This window comes from Sciurus carolinensis, chromosome 11, assembly GCF_902686445.1.
Source record: "Sciurus carolinensis chromosome 11, mSciCar1.2, whole genome shotgun sequence".
Lineage (NCBI taxonomy): Eukaryota > Metazoa > Chordata > Mammalia > Rodentia > Sciuridae > Sciurus > Sciurus carolinensis.
In genome coordinates this window covers 83,066,660-83,088,607 of record NC_062223.1, presented here as the reverse complement: position 1 = coordinate 83,088,607, position 21,948 = coordinate 83,066,660, and the positions used below count along the sequence as shown (strand labels likewise).

The following is a 21,948-nucleotide window of genomic DNA, read 5'->3' as shown; positions in this document are numbered from 1 at the left end:
TAGTAGTGTAGGATGTGCCAGTTTATCCAATTGGTACAAATGATAAATAAACTAAGAATAATTGAACTCTGTTTCTATCTTCTCTAAACCATGAAATGCAATTTACAGTTTGTACTTCCAAATTAAAATCAGAAAAAAAATAAAATAAAATAAAACTGGAAGCAAATAAGGAATAGGAGGCTTTTCTACAACCATGATGTCTAAAATCTGGGCTGCAGCAGAGTGCTATGACAGCTGTCATTGAGAATCAAAGGCCCTGATAAGCAGAACCCTCTTCATTCCAGCAGTTCTGACATGGTTCAGAGAAGATTATGTCTTATAATAGAAATTCAAAATAATGACAACTTTGTTACCTCCTGTTCATCACTTTAGCTGAGCACCAAAAGAACTGGTTCTGTGCTAGAGGTGGGATTTGGTGTAGGAGCATCAATCAGAGGATTGCCTCCTGATCCAGGTTTATTTATATCAGCACCTCTACCTTCTTGAGCTCTAGAAGGTTAAGAAAACCACCCCAAGGAAGCACAAAACATGATTGAATTTGCTCAAGGTCATGTCACTAGTCAACATGGGCATTTGACATGACAACTCTACTCCCACCCTGTGAACTAATCAAGATTGGATTCTCCATCTTGTGTTGGAGTAAAGATCACAATCAGGTGGACAGTGTACATCCTCTTCTTTAAATTATTGAAGTTTTTCTGAAAAAGAAAAACAAAACAAATTATGTTAATGTCAGAATAAGCATCCTGTGGTTTATGAGTTGGAGAAATCCAGAAAAAGAAAAAAGAGAATATGAAGGTATAAGTGAAATGGTGACACAGGAAGGTAAAATAAGGTTCTCTTGATGCTGTGAAGTCAGACTATTATGAAAATGACATGAATCAAAGGTGCTCCTGTTTTTAAGACTGTAGAAATCACAAGGTACCATTTTAATTTTTTTTAATTTGTTTTTATTTTTAAATCATGATTATATTGTAGAAAGGTGTGTTCTTTTTGTAAGATATCTTAGTGCATTTTTAATACAGTATCATTTATAAAAAAAAAAAAAACATCATTTCTGAAGACTGTTGAGAAGACCATGTCTTGTCTAAAGTAAGATGTTCCATTGCTTCATACTGAGACACAGAATAGTGTCTTAGTAAGTGACCCTTTTCCAAGGACAGAGCCTCTTAATTCTGAATATTTTTCTCATGTTTAACCCACCCAAATTGTGTTTACAGATGGTAAATTACATAGTGGCATAGTACTGAGCATAGTCCCCCAGGAAGCATATTATTCATATTAAAATCTCGCTAGAGCTGTATGTTTTAGCAAATCAGACCGCTTTCCACAATCTGTTAAAATCATTATACAGGTTAAACTTTTTTTACTATGCAATTTTGAAATGGTAAATCTAAATACTCACTGAAAATAATATTTAGTACATGTAACAAATTTATTACCATAATAATAATTAATTTTAATAAACTTGGCTTAATATCTTCCATCCTCCTTTGATAAAGCATCCAGTATTTTCAGTCTCTTGTTTATATGCTGAACTGCTCTTTTCCTTCATGTCAAGTAGCCAATTCAGGTGTGAATCCTTGTGATTCCTTCCTAAGCCAACTTGTTCATTTGCTTAACACGTTCTGTTTTTCTTTTCTCTGTCCTCATGTTTATGCAGTTCGGCAGTGCTCTAAATTGAATGTCATTTTCCAAACACATTTTCCTAGAATTTGCATGGAGAGAACCAATATTATCTGCCTCTTCAAACTCAGTGTAAATTGCCTTTGTCTTTTTGATACCACGCCATGCTGTAAAGTTGCACCCCAGTGTGTTAGATTTAGAATGCCTGAATGAATCTGAACTGAGAATTTAATGTTTGGGGTTCTAGTTGTGAATCTGTCACCAAACCCTTGTGATCTTGTGTCTTGGGGAAATTAACACAGTGATTAATTATTTTATTAAGGCAAATATGTATTATGTACCTCCTATAAGAATGCAAAAATGTTCATAGTAGTTCGTATTCTCCTTGGATCCACAGCTAAGAGTATAGACAAAAGCAAGTGCATCAGCAAAGTGCCCCCAGATAACTGTTCAGTGCACATGCGACTGCCAGATAGACCATGCTGAGTTCCACCTAGAGATTTGTAGTAGCAGGAGATACTTTTTTGTGAAACTAGTGCTTGAGGCTGAATTATTTTTCCACAGAGACAAAAAAGAAATAGATATCCTGTGAGGATTTGTGAACATTTTCTTGAACACTGAGAAAAAACGGAGATGAGGTTGAAGGAGTGAAAGGGATCAAACTGCAAAGGTGTGACTTGGCATGAAGTTGGAGCTCAGAGCTCAGGAGTGTGTAGGCACTGTCACCTGTGCTCTGGATCTCATCCCTCTCACCTGAATGACTAGATCTCTTAGGTGAACTGTTCTCTGTTCTGCATCATCAACTTTAGAACCCTGTATTTGTATTACCACCACGAAGTAAATTTTAATCATGCAGTTAATTTGGTAAGGTTTTGCCACAGCATAAACTAGGAAAATCTGAGCTCTACTTATGCTGGATGCACCAGAGACCATGTGTATTTTCTTCACAGGTGTAAACTGTAATCTGGTATATACATGATAGTTACATTTTAAATGATGGATAAATCATACATATAGAACCCAAACTAAGAGTCCATGAAGACATTTGCATGGTCCTACTTCTCTGGCTGCTTTAGAATAGTCATCACATTAGCAATACAAAAAGTGAAGTGAAGGGGGAAGAACCAAGGCATAAATAGCAAAAGCATCCAAGATAACTATTTGACTCAGGCATGACATTAATAAATGATTTTTCTTAAAATTATTAATAAAGATGCATGTTGTAAACAATACCATCAGACAAACAGAAGTTTGGCTATATCTTGCTCTATGGGAACTTTGTCATTATGGGCATCTTAATCTTTTTGGAGGTAAATTTTCTCACCTCTTAAGCAACGTAGTTACCACTAAATCCTGTGTACTTCCAACATTCTACGTGACAAAATATTTAATCAAGTTAGAGAAAATATGTAGAAATGAAAATAGAAATGGAAAAACTTATAAAAGAGACTTCTACATTTATAATAGAATTTTTTTTCAATTGCATAACTTGATTTATATCAGTCTTGTGTTACCTTCTTTTTCCTATTGAACTATCCCTTTTCAGGATATTGTGCATAATTTTTCCACTAGGACATCAGACATAAGTATGTAAATGTATCAGTTCTCATAGTCATATCTGAGTGTTCAAGATATGTATCATGTGAAGAAGGTATACCTAAGGGGACAACATTCACACCTTGATATGGGTGTTTTGGGGCTTCTAAGCCATGTTGTAGAATAGCAAAACAGAATCCACACAAAATTTTCCCTTGAAAGCCATTCAAGTTCAGCTGTGTCCTTTCCTCAAATGTACTTTACATATACTTTGAGGTTTCTCTTAACCACCTTCTAGTGGTATTTGGGGACTGAATCTTTGCCCTCATCAAGTTCCGAATTTTATAATCTTCTTGCCTGAGAGGGAATATGGAACACAACATAATGGCACATGTGTCCTTGTTGTGTCCAAGTATGTGTGGAAAGACCAAATTTGGAAATATGTATTCAAATTACAGCTGGTGCACTGTCCATTAGACTTTGAAAGATTCTAGAGCAGAGCTGTTGAGGACAAAATATGATTTCAGAAAATTTGCCTGACAAAGAGATGCTTTTTTGCTAATTTTCACAAAAATTTCAAGGTAACCTGTGTATTGGATTCTTATGTAACTATTCTGCATATTGTAGCTATATGTGTTCATCCCTTGAATTAATTTGAACTACTCTCTATAATTTTTCAAAATCTTTTAAGGATGTATTTTTTGTCTTTTTTATTGTTTTTCCCCTATGTATTACTTTGAGATTCATTTTGACATAATTATAAAAACATGGAATATAATTTGCTCTAATTCAGTCCCTTTCCCTCTTTTACCCCTTCCCCTGTTTTCTTCCCTCTACACTACTGATCTTTCTGATATTTACTATTGGATTTTACTCTTAATTGTCTTTTTTTTTTAGTTAGTATCTTGAAGATATAGATGATGTGAGATTTGCTGTGGCATATTCATTTATGTACATAGTAAAGTTAGTCAGATTCTTTCACTGTTCTCTTATTGCATCCCTTCTCTCTTACCCTCAGTCCCCTTTATCTACTTAAATGATCTTTCTTCTACTTTGGTGCTTTCTCCTTTCTCCATTTTCCATTTCTCTCACTTTATTTTTCTCCTTTGAAGTAACTTCTGCATATCAAAGAAAACATTTGATCTTTGGTTTTCTGTATCTGCCTTATTTCAGTTAGCATTATGTTCTCCACTTCCATCCATTTACTAGCAAATGCTATGAAGTGATTCTTCTTTATGATTAATAACCTTGTATGTGTGTGTCTGAATCACAGTTCCCGTATCAGCTTATCTGTTCAAAGGCACCTATGTTGCTTCCATAGTTTGGCCATTGTGAATTGTGTTGCTACAAATGTTGATGTGGCTGCATTCCTGCAGTATGCTGATTTAAGATCTTTTGTATACATACCAAGGAGCAGGATAGCTGGATCTATGATCATTTCATTCGTAGCTTTCTGAGAAATCTGCATATGGCTTTCCAGAGTAATTACCCTAATTTGCAGTCCCTTCAACAAAATATGAGTGTGTCCATTTCTCCACATCCTTGGCAACACTTATTTGTATTTTTATAATTGCCATTCTGATTGAACTGAGATGAAATCTCAATATAGTTTTGATTGACATTTCCCTGATTGCTAGACATGTTGAACATTTTTTTACATATTTTTTGGACATTTATATTTCTTTTTTTGTGAAATGTCTGTTCTTTGGCCCATGTTTAATTGGGGTAATCTAGGGGGGAGGTGTCAAGTTTGTTGAGTTCTTTGTATACTGTGGAGATTAATGCCCTGAGGAGCAGGTGGCGCTGATCTTCCTTCCCAACACCACCACCACCACCACCCTACCTCTGGCTATGTTTTCATATGGACCACTAACAAAAGAGAAGGTTTCTTTTCCTTCTCTTAATGATTTCCTTTGCTGTGCAGGAGCTCTTTAATTTGATGCCATCCCAGTTGTGAATTTTTTTGTTTTCTTACACTTGAGGAGTCTTGTTAAGAAAGTCGGTTCCTGTACCAACATGTTAGAGGGTTGGACCTATGTTTTCCTCTAGCAATTGTAGCAAATGTCCTCTGGTCTAATTCCTAGTCTTTGATTCACCTTGAGTCCACTTTTGTGTGGGGTGAGGCATAGAGGTCAAGTTTCATTCTTCTACATATGGATTTCCAGTTTTCCCAGAACCATTTGTAGAAAAGGCTGTTTCTCCAATGAAGGTTTTGACACATTATTTTAGTATCAGATAATTGTATTTACATGATTTTATTTCTGTGTCTTCATGTCTGTTTGGTGCCAATAGCATGTGAATTATAAGTAAACTTTGACTATGTTCAAATATGAATGAATTACATTATTTATGCTCCTAAAGATCATCATCAATAGGGAAATAAGAACCTAGATATATCTTTTAATGTTACTTGGGCATGTCTTTTGATGATTCAGTTAAATGTTATTGACCATTTATCCAAGGTCTTCAAAGGCTTGATTTTCATTTGTTTACTCCACCCATAAACATATATAAATATAATAATATCATAATAGAATCACATAGTAGACACATACAAAGTATACCAAATCACCTTTTCTTTTCTTGTGCAGAACAAGAAGATAATATTCATATTTTGTTGAGAACTAATACTACTTAAGATATGAACTCAGTGGATTAGATGTTTGAGTGGATATACTACTAATATACAAAAGCCCTGTGAAGTCAGAAATAGTAATATCCTGTTTCAACAGGGGGAACAATTTGAGTCTCACCGTAATTAAGTCAATTGCATGTGGCAAATTAAATCAATTGGTGAAGGTGTAGACCACCATCCAGGATGACTGACTCCAAAGTTCTCATTCCATGAGGCCCCTATGACAATGCAAATGTTTGTGGAGGTAGGAAAGTAGAGATTGAGGAAAAACAAGGCCTCCGATTGTGGACAACATTGTGCACCATGTGATGTTCAGGAGAGGGTCATAAAGAGAAATATGGGTACTCTCTTAACCAGGCTGTAATCTGGGCAGATGAGCACCAATAACTACTTGTATGGCATCTGGGTTTGAAGGGACAAGAGGAACTAGATTGTGGTAAGAATTGTGGTAAGAACTTAGATGCTTTTCTTTGAACAGATAGAATCCCTGAAACCATAGCAATACTTCTAGCATCAGGAAACCAAAGTACTATAAACCAGACATTCCTGTACTCCAACTTCTGTTTCTTCTCTAACCAAGAAAACTTGGATCACTCAGACCCAAGTCTGAGTGCAGAATTTATCTAAAAATACTCTGCCTGCCCAGACTAACTGCTCTGGATAGAGTGGAGACTCTGGATGATCAAACTGATTACCTTAAATAACAATAGTTAACAACAGCCAATCAGAACCAGTATACTGAAAGAGATAAAAAGCATAAATTAACTGCCTGGGATGCAGAGATAAATTAGATCTTGTCTCAGGTACATCAATCAGTCTAGGCACTCTCATACAGACCTGTGTTCTCCCATCAGACTGAAAGGGTTGGAACCATTTTGCTCACTGATCATATTTACCAACCTCAACATATCAAGAATCCTTATTCGTCCAAACTCAATCATCTAGATAAAGAAAGGGACTTGAGTGGCATCACATAGTCATCTTTTATCTTTTATATTTAATTAATTTTTAAGGAGTGATTCATCTCAAGAAAATAATGAGCATAATTTTCATTTGATTGCCTTAACCAATTGTCAATCAAGCTTGTGATGTATAAATGTGTTATATTCAAATGTTCTGTTTAAGGGTGGATATATGAGTTCATTTTTAAGAAGCATTTAGCTGTATGGCAATCTGATTTAGAAGAGGAAAGGGGTCTAAAACAATATTAATGTAGCACATTACAGAAGGCAGAGAAAATGTTAGTGATCCATATGAAAAAGGAGCCAGAGGTAGGGTGTTGGTGTTGGGAGGAAGAAGTTGGAGGGTCACAAAACATTCCTTCATAAATCTTGCCAAGGGCTCATGGAAACTTATTTATAAATGTTAAGTATTTCAACCTTAAATAACCTTTAATCTATTTGTAAGAATTGTCTGTTTCTATAACTTGCTCGTGGTCAGATATTGACAAAAACTATTCACAATGTTTACTTAGTCATAGTTAGTGATATGTTACTTGATAAATATCTCATTTGCTTCTGTATGCATAATGCTATTACTATCTCTTTCAAAGAAATGTAGAATGTTTGCACTTGTCACCACTGATTGTCCCTAGTCCAAGCCACATTTCCATCCATCCCGAATAATAGCAATATACTTCCATAACTCACCTCCTTTCTTCACCTCCTTTCTTCCTCTCCCAAAGAATGGCCAAAGAAGTATTTAAAAGCATAAGTCATGTTCTCCACTACTCAAAACTCTCCAGCAGATTCCCATAGCATTCAGATCACCATTCAGCTCTCTATGTTTGAATCCTGCTGTCCTCTGAATTTCATCTTCCTCCTTCTGCCTCACCCACACCCTTAGATCTCCCAGGCTTTTATACTTATTGTCCTTGCTGCCTATCATTTCACTTTCTGCTCCATGTAAGTCTTCAGAAGAGCACACCTTGAATGCTCTATCTAAAACATCTCCACTTCCTTATTTTATCCTATTTTCTTTTTAACACCTGTCTTTTCCTAAAATTGATGTTTGTTTATTATTATCTATGTGCTTCATGATATAAGAATCTATCAGAGATGTCTATCATTTACTGTTGACTTTTATTTAAAAATGAGATAAAATACATTAAAGAAGAAAAAAGAAAAAGAGGGGATTCCATCATAACAGAAGAAAGATCAGTGGAGCAAAGGAAGGGTACAGAGGGGGAGAGAGGGACGGATAAGGGCAGAGCAGTGGAATGAATCTGACCTCACTTTCCTATGTGAATAGACCACAGCAAATCTCAGCATTATGTATATCCACAAAGCACTAATTTAAAAAGCTAATATTAAAAAACAGAAATATCAGTAGAGGGGAGGGAGAGAAGAGGAGAGGAAAAAGAGAAATACTGGAGACTGAATTAGAGCAAATTATATTCCATGCTTTTATAATTCTGTCAAAATGAAACCATTTGTTACTATAACTGAAAACACTAAAACTGAAGACAAACTAGTACATATCACATTTTTACTATTATTATTTTACTATTTATTATTTCAATTACTTTTGAGATCTGTTAGAATACTATGTATCATTTTTGCTACAGAAAGTAAAGGTTGGTGTGATAAACATTGCAAAAATGTTAAGGTTCACCAGTGAATCAAATGTCCATCTACCTGGAGAAAGATGAGGAACTTCACAGACACCATGGTGATAGGGGCAGAGTTGACATTGGGAATGACAGTAGTTGACATGTGAGAGACATTTTCTAAGTGTCAGGTACTGTGCTCTGTGCTGCATCTACCCTGTTTGACTTTTGCAAGGATGTTTTTGATTAGGAATATTATATCTATTTCACAAATGAGAAAACTTAAGTTTAAGAGGTTATATAAATCCATACTTAAGACTCAGTATTATCTAGCTTGAACACTAACTATAGTTTTATCTGAGTTCATCATCTATGCTTTTTACCTTCCAGCTATACTTTAAAAGATGATCCTGCCAAAATATAAATAGAACAGCACACTGAGCATAGCATGATTTAACTAATCATGGCTTCTGAGTTCAACTCTACCACCTTCTACTAACTAGACAACAGATACATAACTTATTTTCTGTGAATCTTAAATTTCTCATTTGTAAAAGAGTAACTTGTGAATATATTGTGAATATTAAGTTAAATAATCCATGCAAATCACTTAGAACAGTATTTATAACATAATGATCACTCCCTACAGGCTCTTTCATTCCCTTCAACCCAGCCTTACTATGGATCCAATTATAATATAAATTGCTCATTGGATACTTACTACACATTTAGCTTTTCTCTCAAATTTCTTCTGGCTGTTGACATGTACCATGCCCTGGGAACTAAAACAGAGATAAACAAATATTTAGAAAATATTTAGTAAATTCAGAGGCATATAAAATAAAAACATATATTTAATTTGCTTGAGTTTTTTAGATGTTTAAATAAAAGAAATTCCAAAGACTGCCTTAGAATTCCAGGACTATAATTACAGGTCTTCCATTATGTGTTAGGACTCCTAAAACATCTTCTATTAAATTATGACTATAAGAGTATGACTGCTAATTATATAGAAATATTTTTAGTTTTATATCATACTTTATTCATTTTTTTTCTTTCAGCCAATTGTTTTTTGGTATCTCAGTGACCTTGATAAGGTAGTGGAAAGGCATCAGTGTCTCAGGAGACCATACCTCCCTCAGACCTCCCCCGCACCCACTTTTTTTGACTGCTATTAGCTTTTCTCATAAAGAGCATGTGTTTATTTCCATTATATTTTTTCTTAAATACATTTTTTTAGTTGTAGATGTACACAGTATACTTATTTTACTTATTTTTATGTGATGCTGAGTATTGAACCAGTGCCTCACACGTGCTAGGCAAGTGCTCTACCACTGAGCCACGACCTAGCCCTCCATTTGTTTGATTATTGATCTATTCTTAACAATAGTCAATTTTTAAAAATTCTTTTGTACTTCATGAAGTCATAAGATTCACTTCAAGATTTTATATGGCAACTTTTTCCCCAATGCTAATTTTATTTCTTTGTTATTCCTATTTTTCTGATAACATACTGCTACAGTTTAGATAGTAAATGTTCGCCAAATTCCACTTGTTCAAAGTTTGGTCCTTATCTTGTCACTATTGGAAGGTGGTGGAAACTTTAAGAGGGGGTCATGGATGGTTTTAGGTCACTAAAGGCACAGCATCAAAAGGAGATTGTGGGACACTGGTCGCTCCCTCTTTCTTCGGCTTGCTGGCTGCCATGAGGTGAGCAGCTGGCTCCACCATGTGATACTTGCCATGATGTGTTTCATCACCACAGGCTCAAAGGCCATGGACTGAACCTCTAAAACAGTGAACCAAAATATATATTTTTTCTTCATAAGATGATTTATCTCAGGTAACGAAAAGTTAACTAAGACACAAAATGATACTTATGAGAAAAGTTCTTTAGAAAGTTACATCAACTTGCATTTATAATGTAACATTTCTAACATTACTCTCATTATGTTATTCCCTATTTGTAATTTTGGCTCTTGGTAGTACCAATATTTGTTTTCCAATAAACAAGCATCTCTCTTGTACTATATTTCCTAGACATTTTCCATATCAAAATGTATAAATTTATTTTTGCTAAGTATTTGAGTTGTCATCCATTCATTGATATTAATCATAGAAATTCTGTAAGTTCTAAAACATTATATCATTACCTGGTTCATTCATTTATACAGACTAGGGGTAATAAAACTTATTTTATTATGTGTATATAGCAATTATTTTAGGCTTATGGGTCCCACAATATCTGTTGTAGTAACTCAATTCTGTCTTTATAATGTGAAAGCAAGAGAAAATATATACATGAAATGTATGGCTTAGTTCAATAAAAATTTATAAATGAATGCCAAAATTTGATTTTCATATCAAATTCATGGATCAAATATATTACTATATTAATAATTTTCAATAATTTAAAGTGGGTAATATTCTTAGCTCTCAGTCTATACAAAATCATTAAGATAGGTAGACTGGAATTGGTTTGTAGGCATCAGTGTTCTGACTCCTGAAAAGATTATTCTCACTTTCAGACATTTAACAGCAACACAAAGCAAAATTTATGTAGATAATATCTCATTTTTTTTATATCTGAATGGTACCATATTTGTGGATAATATACATTAGGTAAGAAAGGAGAATAATGTAGAGGATACCGCTGGTGAGCTAGTCAAGAAATTATAAAATTAGAATTCTTTGAGGAATATATAAAGAGAAATAAATGTATATGAAAAGAAATAGTCATACTGTCAGTAGCCTTATATTTTTTAATACACTAAATGATCTGCTTAAGTATTTTAGAAAAGGAAATTAATATAGAAAAATTGCAACTTCTACTCCAGGCAAACACATAATTATATTGAATAGGAAATGGTTTTTAAAATTAAAACAACTCTGAGCTTAATATCACTATGAGTTCAAAGTAAGGACAGTGCCCAGTGAGTAGGAAAGAATCTTAAGTATAAAATTCATCTGCCATTCATAACCAGTCACAACCAGGCCTTTTAAGAACTAGCGCCTATAGCTGCAAAGCCTACACCATGTAACAAGTTCAGGCCACAGACAGTGAATGACCTGCGTAAAACCCAAAGACACCTTGTATGTGGATTAGACAAATTTAGTCTATAGACAAGTTCTAGTTCATAAATTTGTATTAAAAAACCAATCCTCACTGATGGAAATTACATTGATGAAAATTTTTTTTGTTACATGGTTCCTCACCTAAGGGGGGAAAAAAAAGGAAAAATACATAAATGACCACACTATGAATTTTTCATGAATGGTTATAGTATTCACATTCTCTTTATTTCATGGTGTATACTAGGGTGATCATATTTCCTAGTTGGTCTGTATCAATTCTGATACAAAACCCTATTTATTTTCAGAAGTGGCTTATTTGGATAATAAATTTTACCAACTTATAAAGAATCAAAATCTGATAAATTAATATAAACAGACTTAAGAACTAATTAAAACTTGGACTTTGAGTTAACTCAAAAGTTCTCCTTCAATAACTTAAGGTAGCATACATGGGCATGCACACACATGTACACAGCAATGAAAGAAAAACTAAGGATAAATCCATAGTTAAAAATGTGTAAACACAACTTGAAATAATCTATAATGAGGAAAAATCAGTCAATACCACAAAGAAGAAAATTAAAAACTCTTCACCAAAATAGGTAAAGAAACAGATTTAACTAAAAATGTTATTTTAAAAGTCAAGAAATACAGAGAATAACTAAGTAGAACTGTAAGACTGAATATATATTTAAGAAATAGCCTAAATTAATAAACTAAAAAGTAGATCAGATATACAGTTCTAGACGTATTAACTGAAACAAATGATAAAACTGAAGAAATATAGTTCAGGGAAATATGAACTCATTTTGTATTAATGAAATGTCCCTATGTATTTGAATATTGGATAACTTTCCCAGAATTGAAAAAGATATGATTCCTGATATGGAGAAATTCTGAAAGTAACAATAGAAATTCACATGAGACACCTAACATTGAGAATGTATAGCATCAAAAAATAAAATTTTAAATGTCACACAGAAAGATTATTACAGAGTAATAACAATGAGAAAATAGATTGATGATAGGCTTCTCTTCAGTAATGATACATGGTATAAGTTCATTGATTGATATCTTCAAAGTAATTGAGAAAAATAATAGTCAACCTAGAATTTTACGCAAGGCTAAATTATTAGTCAATAATGTCACACTTAGTCATTTTAAAACTAGCAGAGATTCAGAGTGAATTAATTCTCCACTGACATTGGAAGATCCAATAAATGATATTCTTACTGAACCCAGAGGGAAGGAGTTGAATTTTAAAAATGGTTGGCAATATATTAGTAAGTACATTGTTAAATAATAATTTTCCTTAACTTAAAATTCTTATACATCAGACTTTAAAAACTTTGAACTTGTATTTCAAATGCCCTTCTTTAAATTACAGAGGGTCATGAGTTGTATAATGTGCCATTGATCCAGGGCTCACTAGCTTATATATTTTATTTGCTAAACATCATTGTGCTGGCCATTCCATCAAGCAAGCACACATATGGGTTTTTTGTTTGTTTTTGAGATAGGGATTTCACTATGTTACACAGGCTGGCTTCAAACTCCTGGCCTTGAGTGATCCTCCTGTGTCAACCTCCCGAATAGCTAGGATTAAGTGTGCCTACCAGGTCCAGTTCCCTGTAGCATTTTACACATACATATGTACATCTATCCGTATAAATGTACGCATGTATATAGAGGTAGATAAATATAAAACAGAAATGTCAGGGGTACTTAATACAAAAAAAATGGAATTTAAATTTTTGTCTTATAAATTTAAAAAAATCTCTTTACTGTGTTATGGAGTCTTTAATTACATGACAATAAATTTGTGTCAAAGTCTCCTCTGTGCCTGACACCATGTAACATTAAAACCTATGATGACATACAAGCATCAACCACAATCTTGTATGCGAGAAGAAAACATAGACTTATATTATGAAATGTATAGCATAAAAGTTTAACTGTGGTGACTAATATTCATTAGAATATTTGTCTACACAAATGCTATGACCATTTTCCATTAATGGAAATTTTCTTTATCAGTGTCGTTCAATGTGGTCACCACCTGCCACAGAGAATGTTTGTGCACTAGAACACTTTAAATGCAGCTAGTGCAACTGAGATGCTAAATTTTAAATAATGTGATTCCTTAGAGTTACATTTAAATAGCCATGCATAACTGGTGGCTATTGTATCAGACAGTACTTGTCTAGAACTACAATTTAAAAGTTGTAGAAAGTAGATTTCACCAGCCAATGAGAAATAACCATCCCAATTTAATGGCAAGTCTCATGAATAATTATTTAAAGTATCCACATTTTAGCGTTGCTGTACTTGTTTGTTTAGCATAATGATGTCTATGAAAATATTCACAATGATTTTTTTACTACATAAAAAAATATTGTGTAAGTGGGTAGACATTGTTTTAAGTTCAAATCAAATTAACAGGGTAACATTAAACCACTTATTTAATTTATTTAAACTTCTATTTTCTCATTTTTATAGTAACAATAATCATAATAATAATAGTAATCCCTTGTCCACTTCAAAGAATAAAAGTACAAAAATTGTTGGGTAAAATGGAGGAGTAATACATGTAAATGACAATGTTGTAGGTTGTATAAATCTAAATACAATGGTGTCAAAAAGGGTTAAACTTAAATGTAAGATCAAATTAGATAAAATTATAGCATTTAATTAGTGTGCTAAATATAAGTTCTAGATATATCTATTCCACCCATTTGACATAACTAAATGTTATCTTTAACAATAAATACTTGAATAATAGTTTAAGTGAGTTTATGCTCTGAGGGGTTAATTCAAATATTCTGTATTTCATATTAGGTTGTCATGAACTGGATTGGAATAATTAGTATTATGCAGGGGGATTAAAACTAGACACCCTGTTTGGTATACCATTTTTATTCATGTATTTCATATCCCTTTCCAGTGTTTTCTCCATTTATTTCTCCTTCTACTTGAGTTAGTTGTAATCAATAGCATAATGCTTGAATCTCTATGGACTTGGAAAGAGTAAATAGTTATAAATATTAAAATAAGAAATGATTTATAAAAATGCTTTTGAAAAATATTCATAGTGACTAATTTCTGAAAAGGCATTTTCTACTAAGTAGACGCAGAAAAATTATACACTGAGTTCTCATACCTATGCATTTCATGACTGAGTTGTACATGTAAAGAGTCTATTTGCTTGAAAAGGACAACTTAAACCTCCATTATTCTATTTACCGAAGAGATAGTTTATTAGCAAGTCATTTAATGCAATTATTATTTTTGGCTGAAAGTAGAGTAAGTGGCTTCCTATTTTAACAATTGTTTCAATTGCATGATAAGATCTCATTTGCTAGTTCTTACCTGATGCAATGAAACTACCTAATTCTTCAAGGGAAGTACTTGGAAATTATGGAATGTTTTGAGAGTATATCTTAGTCTTTGCTTATCTATGAAAAAATCATAAAATGAGTAGTAATTCATTTGAAAGAACTAGCTAAAATATCCACTTTTAAAAAACATTCTATATTCTTTCCTATGTTTCTTAACTTTATATTCTTCATTGTCCATGTAATTTTTCCTTATTTTTCTTCTCACCACAAGTTTTGTAGGCATGCTCCCTAACTCACAGCCAGGTTCACAGATATGGGAAAGGGAATCCCTGGGATAGGGTAAACTGGAAGCAGAGCCTGGATAAACCAGTGTTCTGCATTCATGGGTGCCACTGCAAGAAAGTTACAGGGGAAGGGTACTTTTGAGGACTAGATGACTCCTAGGACCACTGATATTGCAACTTCATACATCACACTTGATCTTTCATTATTTTTATCACAGGCTCATAAACTGCTGCTGTGGTATTATTTTTATAGCATGAACTCATGGCCATCACTAACTACTCCCTCTATATCCAATTTACCTCTTGCTGCCCATTCCTGCATTCATGGAAAATATTGATAATCATTTGACCATTTTTTTCTCAAACTGCCCCTAACTCAACACAGTTCTCCAGACAGCTTCTAAACAATCGGAATTGGCATGTGTAATGAAAAACTACTTGCCATCTCTTCCATGTGCCTTTCCTTGATAAGGAATGCTTACCAAAGCATTAGGGCTTGCCAATTATTGACAGATTTCCAACATAAAAGTCCCAACAGCATATTAAAAACTTAGTCCAATTAGAGAAAAACTTAGTCTGATTTCCTCACATTTTAATGAAATTTGAGGTCTAGAGAGGTAATTTATTTAAACTCATTTATTTTAATAGTCTCCTAAAACACATTACTTTTTTTTTTTTTTTTTACTATATAAAGGACTTGAGATAACCAAATTAAACTGAAACAGTTTTGTTTTAACTCACAGTTTTAGAGATTCTAGTCCATGGTTAGTTGGTCCATTGTTTTGGGAACTATGAAAAGGAAGTAGATCATAGCAGGAAGGATGTAACAAAGCAAAGCCTTTCCCCTCATTGCCAGAATGTGGGGGGGAAAAAGAGAGACTTGACTACCACAGTCCACTTTGAGGGCATGCTCTAATAACCTAAAACCTTTTATGAGGCCCCACCTCTTTTTTTTTCTTTCTTTTGGTTGCTGGGGATTGAACCCAGGGTCTTATGCTTACAAGGCAAACACTCTACCGACTATCTCCCCAGTCCTGAGGCCCCACCTCTTAAAGTGCCCACCCCCCTGATAACTGGAGACCAAACCTTTAACACATGGGTCACTTCAGATACAAACTAGAGTGTTCCACCCTTCCACCACCCCCTTATTCATTCAAATCTCACAATGCAAAATGCTTACTTCATCTCTGAGAGTGCCCCACATATTCTGTTCCAACAATGCTCAAAAACCCAAGTACAAAGTCCTCTCAGAGGCTCACAGAATACTCTTAACTCTATGCTCCTATAAAAACCACAGGAAAAAGTCATAAACTTCCAAGATATAGGGATATGAACTAAACAGTCTTGTTCTAAAATTAAGGAACAGAATTCAGTCAAAGACAAGAACTAAACCCAGCAGAGCAAACATTAAATCCTAAATCTTCACAACTAGAATCAACACTACTCACACAGCCTTGTCAGTTGTAGCCCAAATGATCACTTTCTTGGTTTGGCGCCACGTGCTGCCTGCAACTTTCCATGCAAGGTGATTCATGTTCCTGCCAGCTCAGTCTTCCTCCTGTTTCTATTTCAGATTTGGCTTACCCTCACAACTCCAGATCACTCTGTCAGGGCTACCTGCAAGAATTCCAGCCACACCACATGCTGCTTGGCCTTCCAGGCATTCTTTTGAAAAAATGATAAAAGGCTCCATGACTCTCTAACCCCTACATATTCTATGCCTGCAAAACCAGCATCGTATGGACAAAACCAGATTTTGCCCATAGCATGAACTGCGCCTAACCTGCTGGAACCAGAGCTACATCAGTCTCTGAGTGCCTTGCAGGCTGAATACAGAACAATCTTTGAGGCATTCCTAGGTGAGCAGGGCACCCTGGTCTTTTCTTCTCAAAAACTCTGCTTTGAAAAGACTTGGAACAAATTTTCCTTTGTATAACTCTGAATGAGTCATTGATGGTGGTGGCCTTGCTGATACGTTAGGTGCCCTTGAAATGTCCTTCCTATTTCACAGCAAAATACTCTTGACTTCTTTGAATGGTACAAATCTTTAACACAAGCACCCTCCTTGACTGTGAACCCTTAACAATCATATCTTTCCTGACAAGATTGCAAATTTTTCAAATATTTCAACAGTGTTCCTATTTTGCTCCTGATTTACACTATAAATTTGGGTAGAAGTAATCAGTAATACCCATGCTGCTGACTGAAAACTGTGCTACTTTGAAATTTCCTCCACTACATAAACCAGTCCTTAGGCCTTATGCAAACTAATAACAAAGTTTCTTCCTCATTATTTCAGGTATTACAAAACCACTCCATTCCTGGTGCCCTATTTTGTGCCACTTTGCTGTTACTGTAAAAAATACCTTAAACAATGAATTTACGAAGGGAAAATCTTCAAAGATTTAGAGTTTTCTGTTTGTGGTCAATTGGCCTTATTGCTTTGGGCCTGTGGCAGGCAGTACATCCAGATGGGGAGCTCACGGTCAAGCCGAGCTATTCACCTGAAGGCAGGTAAAGGAAATAAAGCAGGGTCTCACCATTCACTTCAAAGTCACAGTCAAAAAGTCCAGAAGATCTCCATCAGGGCCCCACCTCTTAAAAGTTTCCACACCTCTCAATAGTGCCAAATTGGGAACCAAGTCTAAGACATAGGCCTTAGGGGACATTCCAGACCCAAAGCATAGAGTTCACTTTCTTTATGCCTGTTTTATTTTTAAATGTTTCTTTCTCTCAACCCATTAAGAATATATTTAATATCATGTCTGTTAAAGAATGTTCTTACTGTAACTGGTAAATTCATCTTCTAATGTCAAGTAACATGCCATCTTTTATTCACATTATTTTTTTGTTTCAAATTCTGTAATTATATTCCACTCTTTCATAGTACATTGTCCAAACTTTGTTGGACCTATCATATTGCATTGTAATTACTACAATTAGTGATACACTTTTCTGGATTGTTCAAAATAATTTGGATAATTCCAGGACATAGATTACTTACTTACCTCTTCAATTTAATATAAAGTGTAATTAATTATGGCTCTTCTCTTCTTTTTCCCTGTGTTTTCTTTGCCTTATCCTTGCCCTTTCCAGTGTTCTAAAGTGCTGCTTCTTCTTTCATCAAGTAGTTTTATAGTTTAAGGTCTTAAGTCTCTAATCCATTTAGAGTTGATATTTTTTAACTTATGAGAGTTTGGGATCTATTCTCATCTTCTGAATGGGAATACCAATTTTCCAAGCACCATTTATTGAAAAGGTCATTCTTTCTCCAAGGTGAATTTTTAGCTCCTTTGTAGAAATTCATTTGACCACAGGTGGTAAGTGTACTTCTATTCTGTTCCATCCATTTTTATGCCTTATTATTCCAGTTACTTCACTCTTCTTATTAATATAGTTTTGTAGCATGTTTTGAAGTGAGGTAAAGTAATGTCTGTTTTATTCTATTTGCTCAAATAACTTTGGGGTAGTTTTGTTTTTGTTTTGTTATGTGGTTCCATACAAATTTTAGAATTGGCTTTTCTATTTCTGTAAAAAGTATTATTGGTATTTTGATGGATTGAATTGAATGTGCAGATTGCAGATGACATTGTGTGTTATTGGACTATTAACAATATTGATTTTTCCCTTCCATAAACTTGAGATGCCTTTCCATTTTTAATGTTCTTTTAATTTGTTTCATAAATGTTTATAACTTTCATTGTAGAGATATTTCACCTCTTTCATTAAGTTTAGAATATTGAGGGTAAGAGAAGCCAAATGAGCTCTTAAAGTTACACATTTGATGTAATAGTTATAAAAAATATTAGACAAGCCCAATATCTAATAATTGTGGATACATTTATTATACTTCTGTAATACATAACATAGTATTCACAATGAACATTAAAGTAATATTATAAAACAGTTAATGACATGGAAAATGGGTATGATACATTGTTAAATGAAATAAGCCAACTTCCTAATACAATAAACTTTATGATTTCATAAAATAAACCGAACAAAATAATACTATGCATTTGCTTAGTATAAATACTAGGAACAAATTTTAAAACCTATTCACATTTTCAGGTCGTGTGACTATGGGTCAGATTTTATTTTACCTTATATATATCCTCTGTCTGTCTCCCCATCTATGCAAATTCAATGAAATTCCAATTAAAATCCCAATGACATTCCTCATAGAAACAGAGAAAGCAATCATGAAATTCATCTGGAAGAATAAGAGATCTAAAATAGCCAAAGCAATCCTGAGCAGGAAGAGTGAAGCAGGAGGCATCACAATACCACACCTTAAACTATACTACAGAGTGATAGTAACAAAAACAGCATGGTATTGGCATCAAAATAGACAGGTAGACCTATGGTACAGAATAGAAGACAGAGACAAACACACACAAGTGCTGTTACTTCATACTTGACAAAGGTGCCAAAAACATACAATGGAGAAAAGATAGGCTTTTCAACAAATGGGGCTGGGAAAACTGGAAATTCATATGCAGTAAAATGAAATTAAACCTCTATCTCACACCTTGCACAAAATGGATAAAGGACCTAGGAATTAGACCAGAGACCTTGCAACAAATAGAAGAAAAAGTAGGCCCAAATCTTTATCATGTTGTCTTAGAACTAGACTTCCTTAACAAGACTCCTAAGGCACAAGAAATCAAAGCATGGATCAACAAATGGGGTGGATTCAAACTAAAAACCTTTTTCTCAGCAAAGGAAATAATCAATAATGTGAAAAGTGAGCTTACAGAGTGGAAGAAAATCTTTTCCACATGCTCTTCAGATAAAGTACTAATCTCCAAAATTTATAAAGAACTTACAAAACTTTACACCAAAAATGCAAAGAACCCAATCAATAAATAAGCTAAGGACCTGGGCAAACACTTTATAGAAGAAGATATATAGGCGATTAAGAAATATATGAGGAAGTGTTCAACATCTCTAGTATTTAGAAAAATGCAAATTAAAACCACCCTAAGGTTTCATCTTACTCCAATTAGAATGGCTATTATCAAGAACACAAACTTTCATTTTGATGTAATCCCATTTATTGATTTTCGATTACATTTCTTGAGCTTTAGTTATTTTGTTAAGGAGGTCGTTGCTTGCACAAATATGTTGGGGGTGTTGAGCCTGTGTTTTCTTCTAGCAGTTTCAAAGTTTCTGATCTAATTCCTAGGTCTTTTATTCATTGCGATTTGACTTTTGTGCAGGGTGAGAGATAGGGATCCAGTTTTATTGCCCCAGTTTGGGGCAATGCCACTTGTTAAAAAGGCTATCTTCTCCAACATATGCTTTTCGCAACTTATTGAAGTATTGGGTCACTGGAAGTATGTGGGTTTTTGTCTCTGTCTCTTTGGTCTTTATGTCTGATTTATGCCAACATCCTGCTTTTCAAAAATTTTTTTATTTGTTCTTATTAGTTATATATGACAGTAGAATACATTTATGCATTTTGATAAATAAATGGAGTATAATTTCTCATTTTTCTGGTTGTACATGTCGTAGGATCACATCATCATGCAGTCATATATGTATATGAGGTAATAATGTCTGTTTCGCTCTACTCTCCTACCCCCACACCCCTTCCTCTCCTTTCACTCCCCTCTACCTAATCTAAAGTAACTCTATTCTTCCAAAGATTTTTTAAAATATAGTCCTGCCAGTAGTATAATTTGAGATGCAGTATTGTGAAGCCTCCTGCATCATTCTTCTTTGTCAGGATCATTTTGGTTATTCTGTTCTTTTTCTTCCAAATAATTTTTAGGATTTTTTTTCTAATTCTAGGAAAAATGTCATTAGTACTTTGATGAGAATTGCTTTGAATGTTTATAGTACTTTTGGTAATATGGCCATTTTGACATATTTATTCTGCCTATCCAAGAACATGGGAGTCTTTCCGTCTTCTAAGTTCCTCTTTAATTTCTTCAGTGTTCTATAATGTTCATAGTATAATTTTGACTTGGGATTTGTCATACATAGTCATTGAAATGTTGGGTAAGTTTCTTCTGTCCCTAGTTTCTTAAGATTTTTAACATGAATGGGCACTGTAGTCTATCAAAGCTCTTTTTTTTCTTTTTTTTTTTTTTTTTTTTATGGTGCTGGGGATTGAACCCAGGGCCTTGTGTTTGCAAGGCAAGCCCTATCAAAGATACATATTTAATGCAACTATTTAGATGATTGTATGATTCTCATCCTTAATTCTACTCTTGTGGTAGAATTCATTGATTTGCATGTGTTGAATCAATCTTTCATCCCTTGGATGAAACCCATTTGATCATGGTATATTATTATCTTCTTGTTTGTTCTTTAATGCAGTTCACTAATATTTTACTAATGATTTTTGCATCTATGTTCATTGATTATATTGGTATGTCACGTTCTTTCCTTCTGTTTTTGTCTGATTTTGGCATCAGGTGTTATATTAACTTCACAGAATATACTGGGAGTGTTCCTTCTCTTTCAGTTTCATGGAATAATTTGAGAAAGACTGGAATTAGTTGTTCCTTAAAGGTCTGGTAGAAATCAGCTGAGAATCTCTAGTCCTGAACTTGTCTTTCTTTGTAAATTTTTTAATTGCTAATTCAATTTCATTGCATGGTATTGGTCTCTAGCTTCCTCGTTTAGTCTGAACAGGTCATATATGCCTAGAAAGTTGTGTCTTCAAGATTTTCCTGTACATATTTTTAAAATAGTTTCTAATGATCCTCTGGATTTCTAAAGTATCTGTGGTGATATTTTTTTTTTCATCTCTAGCTTTGTTAATTGGGGTCTCGGTCTCTCTCTCTTGCTCTCTCTCTCTCTCTCTCCCTCTCCGTCTCCCTCTCCCTCCCCAACCTCCCTCTCTCCCTCCCTCCCCCTTCCCCCTCTCCCCATCTCCCCCTCTCTCTCTTATTG

The 21,948-nt window shown here is 34.1% G+C and overlaps 1 long non-coding RNA gene across 1 annotated transcript in view; it reads right to left on the bottom strand.

Moving 5' to 3' along the window:
- Positions 1-463: 463 nt before the first annotated feature.
- LOC124958255 (uncharacterized) overlaps positions 464-21,948 on the bottom strand; it is a 79,474-nt gene continuing 57,989 nt past the window's right edge. The window contains exons 2-3 of the long non-coding RNA XR_007103856.1: positions 9,067-9,127; positions 464-698 (exon numbers count right to left, since the gene is read on the bottom strand). This is a non-coding gene — a long non-coding RNA (uncharacterized LOC124958255). The remainder of the gene's footprint in view (positions 699-9,066; positions 9,128-21,948) is intronic.